The sequence below is a fragment of the Hemicordylus capensis genome, chromosome 3 (assembly GCF_027244095.1).
Source record: "Hemicordylus capensis ecotype Gifberg chromosome 3, rHemCap1.1.pri, whole genome shotgun sequence".
Classification (NCBI taxonomy): domain Eukaryota; kingdom Metazoa; phylum Chordata; class Lepidosauria; order Squamata; family Cordylidae; genus Hemicordylus; species Hemicordylus capensis.
The window spans coordinates 286,849,015-286,864,171 of record NC_069659.1 but is presented as its reverse complement, the minus strand read 5'-3'; the positions used below and the strand labels follow the sequence as shown (position 1 = coordinate 286,864,171).

The 15,157-nt window shown below is 39.9% G+C and overlaps 1 protein-coding gene across 3 annotated transcripts in view; it reads right to left on the bottom strand.

Moving 5' to 3' along the window:
* Positions 1 to 11,834, bottom strand: part of LCOR (ligand dependent nuclear receptor corepressor) — a 94,032-nt gene extending 82,198 nt beyond the window's left edge. Inside the window, exons 1-3 of one of the 3 annotated variants that reach the window (XR_008319538.1) lie at positions 11,680 to 11,821; positions 4,307 to 4,399; positions 447 to 560 (exon numbers count right to left, since the gene is read on the bottom strand). The gene's annotated coding sequence lies outside the window, so the exon portion shown is untranslated. Of the gene's footprint in view, positions 1 to 446; positions 561 to 4,306; positions 4,400 to 11,679 lie in introns of all 3 variants that reach the window. The other 2 variants (XR_008319539.1, XM_053310012.1) reach the window with 2 other exon arrangements.
* Between the last annotated feature and the right edge of the window lie 3,323 nt (positions 11,835 to 15,157).

Sequence of the window (15,157 nt, the reverse complement as noted above, 5' to 3'; positions counted from 1 at the left end):
GCTTCTTAGAAACATCTGGTGGGCCACTGTGGAGAACAGGCTGCTGTACTATAGGCCTTGGGCCTGACCTGATGCAACAGGACTATGTTCTTAAGTTGAAACAAATTTAAAGAATGTACAATTACAAATCTGCACCATGGCACTGCACAAATACAGGGCACAGAAAACTTAAGGACAATAATCAAGCATTCTGAAACTTTTGAAAAAGAAAAGTCAAAATGCCATGCTGAGTTGCATTAATCCTGACCCAGAAAACATTTTGACCCATCAAGCTACTCTTACTCCTGCTTACTTTCCTGGGGTCCAACTGCTCTGGTTAGCATCTGGAGCAACTTTACTACAGTAATAATTCTTAATTACAAATATTTATGTAACACATTTCAACAAAAACAGTTCACAAAGCAGTTTATAAAGCAAAAGAAATTAGACCACCACAGTAATCTTACTTTCTGAATCTATCCATCTCTGAACTTTGCCCAGGTTCTGTTCCGCTTTACCTCCTGCCTGTCTGGATCTCATTCCTATGAAAGATCTGCACCAGTCCCCTGAGCTTGGTGGTCCTGTGACAAAAAGGGTATAAAGTTCCACAGAAAGAGTGCTAGCACCAACTACAATTATGAACATTACCAGGTTTATTATTTCAAAAAATGTTTAAGCTCCAATTTACACCACAATATAGAAGATGAGGATGACAACTTCTTTAGGTAAGAGGGAAATGTAAGTTCCTGATCCTTGACTCTCTCCCATACAGACTCCAGTCACTATTGTTTTCTGCCTTTCAGTCAGCATTGCTATGCCCATGGCCAGTCTCATACTCAGCAGTAACAGGCAATCTTTCAAATTCCATGCCCACTTCTACCTGCCATTGGTGCCCTCTGCAGAGAGTTCCCACTGAAGCATTTTGGCTCAAAGATTTGATTTGCACAATCCTGGTGTACTACTACAACCCAATCACTTACTTCATGTCCTCTTTCTTTAATACATTCAGGATCCCTCAACCCGATTCTTTCAACTGCTGTTCAAATCTTACGTCACAGGTTTGTTTATACTCTCTACCAAAGTTTCCCCCATCCACTTTTCTTACCTATATATAATATTTAATCATCTCCTCCCATGGGATAAATAAAAAAGTTATTTTTAAATATTTATTTATTGAAGCACAACAGAACCAGCGTTCCCTCTAAGGTGTGCGCACATGATGTACTAGGGTAGACTTGACCCAGTAGGGGAGGTTCGTTTCTGGGCAGATGGAGTCAATAATCAGCCCAAATGAGAGGACTTTAAGATCAAAGCTTTTTATTCTGCCTTAAGAACAGAGGTGCTGCCTTGGCTAATGCCAATGTGCAGGACAAAGAATTCTTTCAAACATCCATACCTTTATACAAGAAAAATTCAAAAGTCATCCATACAAGAAAACAGCATGTTGTTGCCAGAGTACCTAACCAAGGCCAGGCACAAACCACAAACATGTACACGGGCAGACAGCCAGCTTCATCCTAGTCATATCAGCTTTTCTACATATCTACATTCCACAGTCGGTCGCTGTAACCTATGGGGGATGAAAAACTACTAGAGGGACATAGCTTTGACAGTGCTTTGCACTCACAGGTAAAGCAGCTTCTCTTGCAGAGAACTATTATTCAAACTATTGCAGGCTGTGCAATTCTATTATTATTTCATTATACATCACACATGCGCGTGCTCATAAATTTTCTGATGTCCACTCAGTTAATTTTAGATACCGCTCAGATTCAATTAGGAAGGCCCCACTCTGAATGCATGTGTGCACACAGTGCCTTGATACTGCCGTCCAGAACAACACTCATTCCACACAGAGATGAAAAAAAATAGAGGGACCACTGAACAGAACACTTGGCTGCAAACCTGCACCATAAATTATTTATTTTTAACAACAATTTGATACCCTACCCTTCTTCAAAGTCAGAATGGCTTCACAATCAAAACAAACTACAATTAAATCACAGTATGCACAACTCAAAACAATCAAATCAACCTAATCCATTAAAAAAATAAAAATACAGCATATCTCAGTGAGTAGTGGGGGAAGGAATCTGCATACCCCAAATACTACTCTAAACATCCATGTTTTTACTTGGCATCTGAAACCATTTTGCAGAATGACGAGGTGGATCCTAAAGCAAGCATTCTATAAAGCTTGCACAAAATCTGAAAGGCTCTGCTCCCCATAGACAATGTACTATAGTCAACAAAGGAATTCAGAGCAGAGCAATATTCCCTGGATATTGAATGATGCACTTGTAGAGGATTGTATGGAAGGAAGTGGTTCCTAAAGCACCCACTTCTAAGTCTTTATGTCGAGGAACTACAAAAATAAATGTGCTCCTATACCCCTAACAAAAGCAGGCTCATGTGTTTGCAGATCTAAAGCAAAGAGGCAAAGAAGAACAAAAGTACAGATTAGTTTGGCCCATGCCACTCAATTATAATAGCCAAGTATGGGGTTAACCTATCCCCAAATATTATTGTGTCATGTCTATCACAGCATTTCTAGAAACAGACCTTGACAAGTTCTCTGGATCCAAGAGCCACCCCAAAACTTTAGGAACCAGACAAAAGACACTTGACAAAATTACCAGACTTACTAATGGACATTGTGGAGGAGGAGAGTAAATGGGCTTTGCTTGATCCCTTTTACAAGTGCTATAGTTAGAACAGAAACAGGGCTGCCTGGGACAACAAGGACTTTATTAAATATCCCTACCACTCAATATCCTAATCTAGGCATCACAGTTATATTTCTAGGCGAAATGGCTCCCTTCACTTGGGATCTGTCAAGCCCTGTCTAAAAATATTGTTATGTCCTGTCTAATCCTTAAAAGCAGTAGAAACTGCACAATCATAACTTCTGTTGATACCCACACAAATTCCCACATCAGGAATTTGGCTAAAATATTTCAGATAAACTTAATTCAGCCATTCTGTTTGTGATGTGCCTTGTTAATCTAGAGATATTATTCTAATTAAGGGCATGAGAGATTAAATCCCAGAAAAAAACTTGCACAAAGAAATAGGGTAGCTGTAGTCTAGGAAGAAAGGACATAACTCAGTGTAGAGCAGATCATACAGTTTGCATCCAGAATGTTCCATCTTCAATTCCTAGCATTTACAGTTAAAAGCAGTGCTCCTGCCAATCAGTGCTGGGTTAGATGAAACAGTGGTCTATCAAAGAATGAGACAGATACATAAGCAGGAACTATTCCTGGATAAACAGCCAAGTGACAATGTGCACTGTACCCTTCATGCCCCCATCAGCCAACTCCAGTGGCCTTTCCTCTCTGATTACCATGTTTTTTTCCAACCCCTGTCACCACTGATTCTCATTAGAGAAGCATAGCTCTATTGTGGCTTCCTATACACTCACTCCAAGGTTTAAAGAGATTGGGAGGGTAACCCGGGGGTGGAGGGGAAGCAAATACACACACCCCTCCAAAGACATTGGGGAGGAAAACCTTTACTTTGAGAAAGCTCAAGAATGACCCAATCACGAGTTATTTAGCAGAAGTTAAATATACATTTAAAATATGGTAGGATATTCATCTTTAACTTTGGTCTGGTTTAGGTATCCCTGTTCAGTTATTAGGTTACAGTCAATCCCTCTCACTGCAGAAAATATATGCATTTATAACAATATATACATCACAGCCACCTTTTAAAGGCAATTTACAATTTTCCTACTTAAGATAGAGACTCCATTAAGAGAGAAGATCCATATTCAACTATGGAATACAAGGCTACTTTGGAACCAAATAAAAATAATAGAAAGCACAATGCCACTATTTCCATTAGCCATTTTATGGTTTTAGAGTTTAAGTCCTTACAGACTAGAATAATCTCAACACCTATCCACTTATTTAGATATCTATAATTATCTTGCATGATAAACTGAATGCAAAGCAATTTAAACATTGCAAATACAAATCTTACCAACAAAAATATATATACCTAAAATAGATTCCTAAATATATTAGTATTAATTCTAATTTTAAAAGATACCGAGCATTCTTAATTCTCACTTGATCATGGGAACAAACACTAGTGAAATGTTTCTAAGAAACTATCATATCTGGATTAGTTAAGAGCCCAGCTTTTGGCACCCATTTTGAACAGCTTGGCCAAATTTTACAGACACTCTATAAATTAATGTTCACTACTGGCATTTTGCATTTATCCAGTGCCACAGTAGCCAATCATAGCCAAACAACCAACGTACAAATAGTTATTGGCAATATCACAAAAGGAAGGAAAATGGTTTAAGTATACTAACATCCTAGTCTTGGGGCATCCAGTCAAGCTACGCAAAGAGGTGTGTTTGTCCCTTGCATACTCCCAAATGTGGAAGTAGGATCAGAAACTGGATCTGGAAGAAAGGGGAAACAGCATGTTAGTTAAATTCACAGATGGCACTACACTGGGTAATGCTGCAAACATTAGCAGGAACAAAAATACAAATGGATTTAGGAACGTATGAAAGAAAATGCATCACATTTCATGGAAGAATGACAGTGATGTGTGATATAATTCTAGCACAATGCTCCAAGAAACACAGAAGTAGTAGTAAGGAATGGAAGGAGGATAAAAATGACTGCAAGAGTTCAAGATGTGACAGCACAGAAAGCTATAAGACTTAAGAGTTTCACTAAATATACCCTTCTCTCACTGCACTGGGGGAAATTGCCATAGCAAATAAGCCATTGTGCCATGCAATCCATTCACTCTTACAGTACCACAAAAATAGCTTAAATCAAGGCTGAACAACTTCAGCCCTCTTGCAGATGTTGGACTACAACTCCCATCATTTCTGGCTACTGGCCACTATGGCTGGGGTGATGGGAGTTGTAGTCTAAACACAGCTGGAGGGACAAAGTTTTGCAGTCCTGGCTTAAATCATGCTATAAGATATTTAAAATCTTAGTTTTAAGCAATTATAAAAGCCTAGTTATAAGGAACTTGTAAACCTTTTTTGTTATTGTTTTTAAAAAAGCTTGGCTTCAGCAAGAAACAGACAAATGTTCATGTTCACAACTTTCTGCGCTAGCCAAGATGAGAGCCTGTTTTGAAGACACCACCAAGTTTTTAACCAGATTTGCTCAACAATAACTTAGTTACAATTAGGTATCATACTGATCAACAGAGTACTGTGATAAATTGTTCAAGGTCCCAGCAGTACTGTGTGGTTCAAAGAGCAAGTCCCTGCAATCAACCTAGAGCAGTGGTTCCCAACCTGGAGGCCTAGCGATGTTGCTGAGCTACAACTCCCATCAGTCCCAACTCCAATGTATTGTGGCTGTGGATGATAGGAACTGTCATACAGCAACATCTGGAGGCCCCCAGGTTGGGAAACACTGACCTAGAGTTTTGACAAAAAAACCAAATCAGGATGGTGAGGAGAGTTTGGAAGTGGATGTTATGCAAGAAGCCTGGTAAACAGGTACCTGTAGGAGAAGATAACTAAAGACATGACCTAGTAATGAGAGGAAAGCTTCAGAATTGAGAATGAAATATGAAGTAGAGGAAGCAGTTAAGAGACTGGGGAGGGGGGAAACAGGATGAGAAGAAAACTAGAAGACTGTAACAACAAAGTAAGAGTGGAAAGGAAGCAAGAGGTACTCATTCCCCTTTAAAACCTAACTTAAAAGTGGATGTATATATCATTATTTCTGCATTTCATTACAAGAACAAACAAAACATGTTCTTCATCTCAGGGATTCCTCACCACCACCACACCCAGTCTGGATCTATGTGCCCACTGGTATTGATCAACCTTTTCCATTTGGTGGTCCTCTTTCAGAAGATAAGAAATGCACTGTTAACAGTGTTTGATTATGTAAAAGCTAAAGGATGCAATTATTTTATGTTTCTTTTTAAATTGTGAGCCCTTCGGGGACAGGGTTCCATCTGTTTGTTATTTCGCTGTGTAAACCTCCCTGAGCCATTTTTGGAAGGGCGGTATAGAAATTGAATGAATGAATGAATGAATGAATGAAAAAATAAAATATTTTACTTAAAATATTATCATGTGTTTCATTAACAATACTTCTGAATACGAGTTTGTAAGATGACTGCAAAGTGGGAGAGGCTTCAGTTGACTTCCAGTTGTAAGGAAACAAAACATCTGCACACCTTGTATTCTCTCTAGCTATGGGCCTCAATTTCTGTCCCTACTGCACTGCATTCCCTCCCCACAGCCAAAAAAAATTAAAAAGCTTTCTGCACAAACAAGGTAGGTGGGAGAGAAGATTTTTCACTACCATCATATTTTTCCAGAGAAAATTCCCACCCCCTATCACTGCAGTAGATCAAAATCTGCAAACATTTTTGAAGAAAAAATGTATGCAAGCTTTATGCAAATAAGGGGGAATATATGGGATTTTTTCCCCTAGAAAACCTACATCACTGCAAAAAACCTTATGAAACAACTAGATAAAAAGAATAAAAGAAATGCATGCAACTTACAAAGTGTATCCTGGTTGCAGATTATTGATTTTAGTCCAGAAACACTAATATCCCATAAACATGTTTCATTCTAGCCTTTGTTACTTGCAATGTGAGTGGCCTGTAGCAGGTCCTGACAAATTTTATTTTGCTCTAGGAGCCACCCCCCCAAAATTGGAACCAGTCAATGTACACTTGACAAAACTACTAGTCTTAGTGACAGACATTGGTGGGGGGGGGGGAGAGATATAAATGGGCTTCTCATTATTCCTTTACAAGTAATGTACTTAGAACATACTTGGAACAGAAACAGGGCTCCCTGGGACCAACACAGGTTTCAGGTTTTATTAAATAACTCTACCTCTAAATATTCTAGACTAGGCACCACAGTTAAATTTCTAGCCCATGGCTTCCTGACACCTGAGATTTGTCAAGCCTTGGCCTGTGGAAACTCATAATCAACATTTATAATTTTTTTTCAACCACGGAAAATTGGAATAAGAATATTGGTTGCTTGTGTCATGCTCCTGGAAGTCAGATTTCAGAGTTTTAACACCCCATTGAACTCCAATAATGCAAACCATCACTGTACCACTAGGAAAATTTTGGACCAAGTTCAAAGCTTAAGGCATACAGTTCAGCATTATACCATCTGGCAAATATTAGTTTAACAAAGAAAAAACTAACTGTTCAATGAAAAGAAAATTAGTTCTTGCCTATTTTTTAGCACATGAGCTTCAGAAGACACACAGGAGGCAAGTTTCTGTCATTAGCCATGTAAGAACCTGCATAACGAAGGAAAAACATTAAAATATCCATGTATGTGGCTTACCCAACGCCACCTTGCCATGTCAAAGACAGCTTTAAGAGAGATTCTGTAAATACTTGAATGGCCAATAGTCAGGGATGATGGAAAATGTAGACCAACAACATCTGAAGGTACCAGTTACCATTCATATTTTATAGGAAAAAGCAGGTGTGGGCCTTTCATAACCAAATATAACTGTAACTGAGCTTGTACCTTAGAACTCTGTAGCTAGGGTGCATGCAGGAACCTCAAATATTCTGCATTTTGTTAAGCAATTATGTTGGTTTACATTTTCTGCTGCTCTGCAATGTCCTTAGCTATCTGCACATTTGGGCAACTAAACACCCTGCAAACAAGAGTGGGAGAGAGCAGCCTCTCTATTCAAAATCAAATAAATAAGCAGAGGGTGCTTCTATACAGTGCACAGCACTGCAAAATGAAAAGCAGTAATTATGTACAGAGACTGAGCAAACTATAGTTGCATGTCTAGCTACAGAATTCCTTACATTTATTTGATTTTGCAATATAACAGAGCTACATAATCTTAACTATGATTTTCAATTTGCTAGGGTGTTTTTATGGTTATATAAGGGCTTGGACCCAACCCAGCAAGGCACTGCATATGAAGACCAGCAAAAGTACAGGCATATCAAGCCACTTTTTTTCTGCAGCATTCAGGGACGTGTAAAAAACAGCTTCAGGAATCCATTAGTGATGAAGCTGCTAGACAGGAAACACAAGCTAATGAACCCCAATGGCTTGTGCACTATTGACAAGCAACAAAACATACATCATAAATTACTTTCATTAAAGATTCAGAAAGAAGTAGCCACCCAATTTCTCTGTATGTTTTATTAAATTTACTGAAGCACTGAATTCACCACACCCTTTATTTCAGAGTTTCATTTTCAAACTTTCTCAGAATGACTACTTCCTTCAGAATCTGGGGCTAGAAAGGTATGAGAGTCACTGGCGTATATTCATGATTACTGCAGATAAACCTAAAATGCACTGGCAAGGATATTCATGAATTCGATAACACAAAAGATATCTTGTGAATTACTTTTTATTGCTACCAAGAGCAACATCTTGTTCCATAAACATTTTGCTCCTGTGGACTTTGTTTCCTGCGTTAGAAAGAATACTAATTCTAGGCATTAGACTACTACCTGAAATTGAACCCAATATTTCCCTGTGTTTAAGATTCAGATGAAATATATAACAATTCCTAAAAACAATTTCAGCTCAAACTATCATACTTTGGACACATTATGCGAAGATCCAGCTCCCTTGAGAAGTCCATAATGCTGGGAAAAGTTGAAGGAAAGAGAAGACGACGATGACCAGTAGCAAGGTGGATGGATTTGATTATGACAGCAATGAATGCACCACTGAGACACCTTAAAAGCCAAGTTGAAGACAGATCATCCTGGAGAGAATCTATCTATGTGGCCTCTAAGAGTCAACACCGACTTGACGGCACAATCAATCAATCAAACTCTACATGTATGACATATAAGAACAGAAATAAAAACTACATTTTAAACCTACTCTTTCAGCATGCCATATCTAACCAATGTTTAGCTACAACTCTTAAAATTTTAATAATTTGACTTCTACTAGTTCTGCTACTTTTAAAAATATATCTTACGAAAGAGTTCTTTACTATTCAGGATCTGGAAGTATTGTGACTTGCTTGACTTTTGTAATCAAAAACAGGATTATTTGACTACATGCCAAAACTACAAGTTTGAAATAACCAACAAAGTGGTTATCCAAGAGATCTGTGCCCTAAGTAGAGTAATAAAACATGCTACAGTAACAGGTGTCAGGAAGGTTATGTACCAAGATAACCAGATTTTGATTACACTTAAGTATCTTTAAAAATCTCTGCTTATGTCTTTGCTTTCTCATATGATTCCATTGTAAAATGCTTTAAAAAGAGCTTCCATATTATGTATTTAGAAAGCAAAATTAGACCAAAGGACCCTGTAAAAGGACAACCTCTATTCTGATAATGTTACTGCAGCCAATCAAACACAACACAACACTGATGAAGGTTGGCAATTCATTCCTCCCCGCCCTGCCATCAGGTGCCTATACAGAATCATACTCTGCTCTGCATTCTATCTACCTGTCTTGCAGTAGATCTAATATCTACTTACAGGTAGAGATCTGTCACAGCCCTGCTACCCAAGATCAGAATCAGAAACGTATATGCAAAGCACAGCACATGCTTTACAACACCTATATTTCCTCCCACTAAAGTTTAATTCCAAATGGATTCATAAATACTTCACCTCTGCCTAAATACAAATGGATTCATGAACACTTCACTTCTTCAGAGAAAGAAAAGCCATGGGGGAAATAACACATTGCATCCTGGCAATTTATGGGAGTTACATATGAAGCAAACATCACATCTGAGACCTCATAAAACTGATCAATTTGAAGTTCAAACTGTTAGGTACAATGCTATCAAGATAAAATAACACCAACACAATTATACTTTGAACCTTCTAAAATGTTTTTGTACTTTACCTCCAAAAATAATCTGGATGACTAGGTGATTAACCTTCACAGCCTAGTCATTTCCTTCATATCTTTTGTTTACACAGAAGGGGGGAAAGTGCATATGAAACTGGGGCTGCAGGGAGAATTGTGGGGAGGGGAGATAAAATAAGCAAGGAGTATCGACCCCAAATAGCAAGTTCATTTTTTCCAAGTCTGCAGGAGTTATGGTTGCTAAGACCATACTAGGTGACCTAACCTTGTGTTTCCTTTGAGTTTACAAACACCTCCACCGTTCTGCCAAGGCCAGAGAATAAGTCATATTGTCAGCAATTTCCCCTGTAAATCACTTAATTTCAAACACACACACAAAATGCTGACTAAAATTAACTTGGAGGACAACTCAAGAAATGGTGCTAGCAATTATCTGAAATAATGTAAACAGGTGTGTGTAAAGGTTATTAGTCTTCTGGTACACTGTAGTGTTTGGGCATGAACACCACAACTTAAGCCTGAAAAAGTAGGAGAATACATTTATAGAGTTCCAACAGATGAAGAAAGCAGCAAAACAGTTTTCCAGAGGCAGACATCTAGTAACTGGAGTTACTAGAAATAAGAAATATTTCTTATTTCTTATTATAAGATAAGAATAAGAGCTCAGTTTAAGATTATTTGCTCCTACTGCCCCTGCTCCTTATACGTTAATACCGGTAGTTCTTCCTGTTTGGGCGGATAAATAAGGGTCATTGTATGAAGTATGCCACTTTGTGCTAACTATATTCTTGCAACACAGCAAGTGGTATTACTCAGGAAATCAAAGAAAAAGCATATGGGATTTTAAAAAAAATACATTTAAATGAGCAGCAGACACTCTATTCCTTTCAACACTCTTAAAGGGAACTTGTATGTCACTACTTAAAACCTGTATTACGCCTAGAAATTAGTGCCTGAAAATAATGATTATATTAGAGAACATCCCTAATTATGTACACCTCTCTATCTGGCTCCTGTTTTACAAAAGATTAAGGTGTTCTTCCTAACAATTCCAGAGCATGTAAGAAAACCTAAGCATCTGTACAATCCAAAGGTTTTAGGGAATAAGCAAGTTAATCAGATCAAGGTAAACGTCAGGTCATATTCTCACCAACATCTCAAAATGAATTGAAGAGTAAATGAGTGACCATGATCTTCCAACCCCAAAAAGAATGTATCCAACTTAGCACTACTAACTAGGCTGAGCAAGATTGTATGTGTGGCCAAGGAACAACATTGTGCGGAAGAGAGAAAAAGAAGGACCGAATCGATGAACGGAACAGGGAAGAGATTATTTGTGCGTAGAAATCTAGGAATGGGAGAGGGGCGTGGTCACCCCGGAAAATCCTCCTCAACGATCATCCCATCAAGGGTAACTTTCTAACACCGCATCAGCTCCTCACCATGGCAGTACCTGACAGGGCGGATGCTAACCCAAGCACTTCCTTCCCTAAACCATTTCGGCGGTCACAGCCCGGCTCACCCCCTTCCCCCAAACAAAGGGCCCTCCCCCACCTTCTGGAGAGGGGAGGCGGGGGGGGAGGAAAGGAGACCAGGCCGGAGTGGGCGGGGCGGAGCCTAGGCCGCGGTTGCTGCGTGAGGCGAGGGCGAGGGGGAGGGGTGGGGAGCGCGCACGGAGCGGCTAATCCGCGCGGGAGAGAGCGCGAGCGCACGCGAGGCTGGCCGGCCAGCCGACGAGCGAGAGAATGAGGGGGAGGGGTGGGGCGCGCTCTCCCTCGCTACGCTGTGTGTGAGGGGAGGGGAGGAGCGGGGGGGGTCACCCAGCGGCCAGCTTCCCCTCCACCCACATGCTCCACTCCGCGCCCCACTCCCCTCCCCCCTCGGTCCCTCACCCACACAGCGCAGCAGCCGGTGTCGCCACGAGTCGAGCTGGTGGCGGAAGCCGCGCCTCTCGATGGAGCACTCCTGCCGCCCGCACGGACTCGCCATCTTCTGGGGGGAGGGGCCCCGAGCCGCCGGCACGCCCGCCGTCTGCGTCACTCCTACGTCATCGCGCACAGCGATGTTAATGCGGAGGCGGCGGCGGCATCGGCGGCCAGAGAGGGGGTGGGCTTGAGTGCTATGGCAACCACGCCTATGGAAGAAGCTTTTTCTACGGGCAGCAGAGTTAGGAGGAACGTGACAAACGCCGCTTTTCTGTCTCGGCACTAGTTGTTAGGCAGGGCAGGTAACTTCAGGTCACTATGAGCCGGGCAGTGGCTGATGGGCAAAAATAAAAAGTGGTACAGAAGGAAACAAGATGCAAAGTAAAGATACGGATAACAATTCCAAAATCTGCAGTAATCCAACTTTATATGTGGCAGATTTCAAATACATTAATGAACGCTTTATAAAATTCAGTCTACATCAGTAAAAATGACTGTGATTATGATATTTTGTTGATATTTTGTGTTTATAGTATTAAAGCGTACTAAACTACACCATCTGCCCGGGGTATGTATCAATTGATGTCATAATTTTCATCATGTTCATCATTTCTCTTGCCATGGCAGTTACCACATGCTGATACTCATTTAGAAACGTGTTTACGATTTCAGCAAACTCCCCAACCACATGGACGCCTTGCTGGCATCTTGCACCAAATCCCATAAAATATAGATCGCCAAAAGGAGCAGGTGCCGCAAGAGCACAGACATAACTAGGATTATCAGATTTCCAGTCCCACTCTTTCGGACCTAGCTTAACTCAAAGAGTCTGCTGTTATATGCTATCCACTTTCCTGAGGGTCTGTCTACACTAGACATTGAGTTCCCTTTGGATGAGAGACCAGTGGAGACAAAGTGTTTTGTAATATTTGTTTTATTTACAAGTATGCAAGCAGAGTATATGTAGAAGCAAACACACACAAGGCAAAAGATTCCCCAGGGAGTAACTTAGGCAGCTCTTCAAAGCTGCAGTCCTGTTCCAACTGCACACTGTTTTTTCTAATGCTTTTCTCTCTCTTATAAATACGCATCTGCTCCCTTCCCTCAGCTGGAGGGATGTCACCTTCTCCCAACCCTGAAGGGAGAAAAAGTTCCCAATTACCAGGAAAGGCTTTTCAAATCATTAGATCCCACAGAGAAAACATCATGCTACCATTGCTGACTATTAACCAGCAATGCACCTAAAAAAGCAATGGTCAGCCAGCAACCCTGTCATGTGGAGATACACTCTCAGGCTGTAGCAAAAAGCTACTCTTTCTGCTGATGAAGGATTTTATTACCGAGTTTTTGCTTTATTTATTAAATTTATAGTCCACCATTCTTCCATCATCTTACTCAAAGTGGCATATATGGGGTGCCCAGGAAGTCACTCATCTAGGCACTGATTCAGTCTGGACATGCTTAGCTTCAACAAGACAGCTGTATCATCTACTCTCAGACCATCTATTGAAACCCTATTACTTTTAAAATGAACCTTGATGGATAATATATGAGGTTATTTATACATTTTTGATTGTCCAGGTCATAAAGGTAATATGTGGTTGGAGATGCCTTAAGTATGTTTGTATATTATGATTAGAACTCAATTTAAAAATTTAAATTAAAAATAGCTAAGTTTCATTAAACCTAAAAGAACAAAACTGCTCCATCTTAGACTAATGTCCTAATTTTAGTTAGCATTGGAGACTCAAGCAATTGTTTTACGTGTGCAGTGATTAGACTTGCCTTGTCAAGTTTCCCCAAGTAAGATTTTTTATACAGAGCAGATGATCCACATGTTACCTCATATCTGAGGTTGCTACAGTGTCTCCATTTCTTTCTTCAGTGGTAATAAGTCACCAGATTAGAGTTGCAGTGTCCTCATAAAGTATTGTGTGACCAGTATTTACATCTTTCTGCAGATGTATGAACATTAACCTTTTTGTAACAATGCATCACATATACTAATGGTGTCCATCTGCAAATGTTACAGCTCCTATTTCTTCTGCTTCATTATATAGTGCCATCTCCAGACACAACACACAAATTGCTCACTAAACTTCTGAGGCTGCTATCAGTAATGGAATACTTACCAAATATTCAGTCATTTTGTTCAGATCTACATTATGATGCGTCTTCTGATAAATTTCCATTTCCACATGCTGTTTACTGAATATGAGGTGATTTTCAGTTAATGCATCCATAGCTACATGGATACTGGTCCACATATAAATAGTGTGCACACAAGTTAATTATACCATTTCTGCCATATGTCTCACTGATGTCACTCCCTCCCTCCTGGTCTGACATAGATGAACCATTAAAACCTGGTTTTAGTGGTTTTCATCAGCTTTTGTTTTATGATAATATCAGTCCAACCCTGAGGACAGGTAGACTATGTAGATAAGATTGGAATGGCTGAAGAGTATTGATGCTTGGATCCTAACTTGCTCTTGTGTGAATGGAAAGCACACCCATTCATACAAGGGTTGGGGCAAATTTTGCTAATTTTCCTTCCCTCTGCAATCGCCTGTGCTCCCAGAATATCTGTTTCTGAGGATTAGGGAACACCCTGGGACAGAATGTCATGTGGCACAGGGACTGCAGCAGGAAGCAGGGATAACACATGAGGGATCACACCCCTCATGTGAGCAGAAGCATGTTGCATTTGCACAAGAACAACTTAAGTTTCAATCCATAGCATGGGGCATTATCAGTTTACCAGCATAGGTCTATAGCCATGAGGGTGCCAGTGGGAGATACCAGATATGACCAAGAAACACCCCAGCTCCACCAGCAGACATTCATGTAATTACTTTCTGATTCAGAGTCTTAGGAATCTCCTAAAACTTACATATTTAACAGGAGATGGCTCATCATCAGAATTAAAACTGTGCATACTCTTGGACCAACAGAAGTTGTATAAATAAAATGATTATATTTACGATGTTAAACATATTATTAAGGGGAAACACTGCAAGGTTTATTTTTTATTTATTTTATCATTATAGTTATTTATTTAAGAATACTGTTAACCTTTCCATGACTGAGGAAGACATTTTGTAGTATCAGTAGGACCGCAAAAGATCCCAACTCTGAGATGCAATGAATAGCCATATACCTTCAGTGTATTGTTGGTCTTTTAAAATGTATATTTGACTATAATAACTTACTATAAAAATTTACTAAATAGAAATTTAATTTATTCATTTTAATAAAATGGGGCATTGGTTACTCACCATGAAGGCTTCTTCTTGCTGCTGCATCCAAGGGCATTTCACGTGTGGGTTATGCTCCTCCATGTGACTCTAGAAGGCAGGACTATGCAAATTAAGTTAGGCTTTTTAAAGCCGGGAGGAGCATGACCCCCCAGTTATTTTAGGACCAGAGGCTGAGTGCACCTCTA